This window comes from Macrobrachium nipponense, chromosome 46, assembly GCF_015104395.2.
Source record: "Macrobrachium nipponense isolate FS-2020 chromosome 46, ASM1510439v2, whole genome shotgun sequence".
Taxonomy (NCBI): domain Eukaryota; kingdom Metazoa; phylum Arthropoda; class Malacostraca; order Decapoda; family Palaemonidae; genus Macrobrachium; species Macrobrachium nipponense.
This window is the reverse complement of record NC_061106.1, coordinates 2,318,669-2,323,744: the sequence shown is the minus strand read 5'-3', so window position 1 is coordinate 2,323,744 and position 5,076 is coordinate 2,318,669.

Below are 5,076 nucleotides of genomic sequence, written 5' to 3'. Positions count from 1 at the left end.
AATAGGTAGCCTTCCTCACTTGTCATGTTTTTATTTTATAGTTTTAGATTATTTAATTTCAGCTGATTTTTGTGATAATTTGTGCTTTTATCTTGTAATTTATTAGAAGAAAGTTTTAATTTTTGCAGACCGATGATGCGTTGAAGCAGAAACGTTTCTAATAAAGCATGTTTCTTAGACTGTTGTCTTCCTAGGACTCCTGAATGCTATATATATATGTAGTATATATATATATATATATATATATATAATATATATATATATATATAACTATAGTCAATGTATTATTCAAATGATTTTAAAGTCTGTTTTCAGGCCCGTACCTTGAGTTTTTTATGGGGGTGAGGTGGGTTCGTTTTCCCTAAAACTGAACCTTTTCTTCTATAAATGTCATTGCATATATAGGTATATACAAGATGAAATACTTGAAACTGTTATTTTAGTTATGTTAAGAGGAAAAATTGAGTATGCGATCTATGCCCTTTTACCCGATTAGATATTATTCAAACTACTGACTTTGGTTAACAGAATTTTACTAATAATGTTGAAAGTTTGCACTGAAATTCAAGAATATTTCTTCAGTTTTATTGAATGATTCATTTATTATGTTAACAATAACATACGTAGCTATTACTTTATTTGTTATGTTATACACTTTGACTTAACAAAAAAAAAAATAATTATTGTTTTTTATATTGTAAGTACAGTTCAATGAAAAGGATAGTCACAGAAAATATGGACTTTCAAAAAAAAAATTTTGGGGGGGGGAGGGGGGTTCGTTCCCCGCCCCTCGGTACGGGCCTGATTTTGCACACACATCGGTTCTGGCTATTTGCATAACCCCTCCCCCAAAAGAAAATTCTTGGCTATGTCCATGCCAGGTCATAAGTAAAATGCACAGCACGCATATGTTTACGTAAGCCACGGGAATAATGAAGCTCACCAAAAATTAAGAATAAATAAACCTCCAAAAACTCACGTAAAAATGACAATAATAAGAGCAACAGGGAATAGAATGTGCTGCGCCCTCAGATCTGAAATCAGGATCTTATCCAGTCATTCAAGTTCCTTCGTGGGAGGCAAACGCTGAAGAGTAATGGAAATATTCTCCTTGGTGAATGATGAGATAACCTCAGATCAGTATGAAAACAAGACAAACACCTTGGATTGTTTAAATCAGAGCATATGAAGGAGTTAGACATAAAGTTAGGAACAAGTGAGCATGGGGAAAAATAGACAATAACAGAAGGGACACAGAACACTGGAAAAAGAAACAAGTGGAAAGTTACCATTGAATACTTATATAAAATTTAGGAAATGTATGAGAAAAGAAATTTGGTATAATAATACCGAAAAGACAATGCTGATTAGCAAAGATTGAAAAAGCCCACTAGAAATAAATTATAGGGAAGGATTAAAGGGTGAGGAAATCAAATTCTTCCATTGTAAAGAGGTAACAGTAAAGTTCGATTATTATTATTTTATTTCCTGACATCCGATAATATGAGGAACAGTTTTTCATAGTACCTACCATAGAAAAAATATATGTAAACAACCACAATCAAAGGCAATCCAGGAGGAGTTGGAGCCGTTACATAGATGTTATCCGTATCACTAATACTACTTTGCGACCGTGTCAACAACACATGTGTTTCGGACGGTTCGAATGAATTCTGTATTGCAAAGTGCGACCAAATTTTTGAGAAGAATAACGTTTACCCTAAGCCTGCCTCACATCTATTAACCTAACATAGGCTAACATAGTAGACTATGTTATGTTCACTGTCTGAAGCGTCTAGTGAATCATTTGACTAGTAGTAGCCTAAATACTTTCGCAAACCTTATCCCGGGAGAATGGAAGCTAAACATGGTAAATATCAGTAATTGACTTTTTAGACTGGTTTGTACACTAAATAGCCTACACTAACCAGTCTAATTCTTGGTTTGATTTTTCTCTAGCAATAGGTACCTACGCTGTTTAATCTAGGGGGAACAACCGACTGGACTAGGGTAAACAACCGCAGACGATCCATCGTCATCGTGCTGGCCAGGCCTTATTCACTCGATATTTAATTGGTGAAACAAGAATACAATTACAACTTGAAGCACACCATTCAAAAGATTGAAGTTTCGTCAACATAGGGTAAAAAACCGCATGGTACAGGGGTGGACCATGTACGATCAATAGTATGTACAACCCCAAGAAAAGTACATTATAACGTGTCCTGACACCGGAGTAGAGGTCTTCAGCTCCGTTTCTCACCAAAAACAAGTCGCGTCTGATGCCCATCTCCAATGTCAGGATGCGTTATAATGTACTTTTTTTGGGGTAGTACACATTGATCATACATGGTCCACCCCTGTACCATGCGGTTTTTTACCCTAATGTGATATAGGGTAAAAAACCGCATGGTACAGGAGATGGGCATCAGTCGCGACTTCTTGTTGGTGAGAAACGGAGCTAAAGACCTCTACTCTCCTTTCAAAGTAAGTTTGTTCCGATACGTAATACAAACCATCGGTCCTTTAACAATAGGAAGTAGCTAGCGGCAGCTGGAACGGTCGTAAGCTTCGAACAAGGGGAGAACGGGTAGTTAACTGCTTGTCCGAACATGTCGCGCGCCGCGCGACTGGGAGGTAAACAAACCACTTTTGCTTTCGGCCGCGGGTGTGAAGGACGTGTTCGTCATCGCTCTCTGCGCTTCATCGTCGTATGCTTTGTTTATATTGTGTTTTCTACTAATGGTTTGTTTGACTTGAAAATGAAACTGTAAGTACACTGTTTTCATTTTCATTACTTAATTATGAACCAACATGGAGTTATCGCCGTAGATGCGGCGATTTCCTCTCTTTTCATGAATTGAACCCTTGAATTATGTCTCGGTGCCGAGGGCGGGCGCGCTCGCGCCGAGTCATGTATTTTGGGCGAAAGTGTGTAATTGAAAAATGTAAGTACTCTTTTCATTATATTTTTGCCCTGTGCGTTCGTTACCGAGAGTGTGATTGCGCTCGGCACGAGCCTTTTAATTTTGTATAATAGAATGCAATGAAAGTGGATTCGCAATTGCAATATTCTTTTCATTTTCATTTATTTATTTGCATGAAATTTAATTTGGATCAATTTTCGTTCTTACCCGGGAATTGATCCTTACGATTTTTTTATGTGAAAATGAAATCGCAAGTGCAGTATTCTGTTTCATTTTCATATATATTTTATGATAGCATCATATTATTGGATCAAGTTTCCGTTCTTACCCGGGAATTGATCTTTTCCCCTTTTAAGTTCTATGAAGTGAATCGCAAGGGCAGTATTCTGTTTCATTTTCATATTACTTTTCACTGCTGTGCGGGGGTAGGGGAAGCGAAGGTCTGCCAGGAAGTCGTCGGAAAGCTCTCCCGCGACTCCCTTGGTATCCGATTCTTCGTCTTCCTTCCTGCCCTCCGCTCAGCTTCTTCGTTGTATTTTGTATTTGGGTCTTCCTTGCGTTCGGGGTGGGGCATGTCTTCCCCCCGTGCGTGAGGGAACCCCTCTTACTAATCTATCTATGTTACCGCAGGTTGCTACATCCGTGGGAGACGACCTTGGACAGGTATGGACCACCGCGGAGGCAGGGCGTGCCTAGCATCCACGGGCTGCTGCAGCGTCTAGCGAGGTCTGGGGCGGTCTCCACTACTACCACGGCCGCTTATGCTGCTCCCCCCCCTCTTGGTCTACACTCCCCATGCTGTGTCGATGACGCCGTTCTGCCGCTACTAGGCCGCAGCCGTACCGAGGGTGGGGTTGCCGCCGCCGCCTGTTTTCTTCGTGTTGCCTGCCCCAGACTTACGCTGTTCCAGCAGCTCGCCCACCCCTGGACCGGCCGCCAGGACCCAGGTTCCGCTGGCTGCCGATGATTCTACGAGGCGATCGCTGGGCCTGCCGTACCTGCCGCTGATGTGATTCCCGCTGTTGGCTTGGCTGTCCCTTCTGGGTCTACCGCTGCCGCTGTTCCTGCCGCTCCTGAGCTGGTTGCTGTTCCTGTCGCCTTCGCTCCTGGTTCTTGTGCCTGTCCATGCTGGTCCTGCCCACGGTGTGTCTTCCCCAGTCCCAGGTCCTTCCGGACAGGTGCAGTCGGGCCGTGTTGCTTCGGCAATAGCCCCGGCTCCGGCCTGAGGATGGGAGGACCTGACGACTGTCCTGCGTGAGCTGACGAGGAAGAGGAGAAGAGGAAGCTGTCATCTTCATCTTCATCGTCTGCTTGCTGCCTCTTCCCCTTCGACTTCTAAGGCCCATAAGCCGAAGAAGAAGAAGGCTGCCTTCCCCCCTAAGAAGTCTCCTTCGGGAACTTCTAAGGGCCCGTCCCACCCCCGGTGGACGGGGGGTCCTTCTGCTGGTCCTCCTGCTCCTTCATGAGCGGGGCCCGTCTCCCCTTCCGTAAGGAAGAGATAGACGGGACCAGAGGAGTATCGGTTAGCTCTGGTACTTCCTCGCCTGGTGCTAGTGGCGATGCCGCTACGCCAGGTTCCGGCTCGGTCTCTCGTTTCGCGAGAGATCCCGAGTGTACGTTCTCCCTCGGGAGGGAGACCGTGCAGCCAAGTTTCGGCGCCAGAGTTCGCTCGGCGCCAAGACGCGGCACGGAGCAGAAGGCTGGTGAGAGACGCTCAGGTGACTCTTGCCAGGCCAGCGGCCGCTCTTGCAGCGACCAGCTGGTAACCCGGGTTTTCCCCCCTAAGAAGGCTCCTTCGGGACCTTCTAAGGGCCCGTCTCGCTCCGGCGATTCGGGGAGCTCTTCTGCTGGTCCTCCTGCTCCCTCGGGAACAGGGCCCGTCTTTTCTTCTACCAAGGAGAAGAAGACGGGGACCAGAGGAGTACCAGCTTCGGCTGGCACTTCCTCGCCTGGTTCTAGCGGTTTCTGCCGCTAAACCAGGATCCGCCTCGGCTTCTCGTTAGCGAGAAGTACCGAGTGGATGGTCTCCCGCGGGAGATCGTCCAGCCAAAGTCTTGGACGCAACCCGAGCTCGCTCGCAGTCAAGACCGAAGCGCGGAGCAGAAGACTGGCCAGAGAGTCCGTGCAGACGACTCTCGTCAGGCCAGTG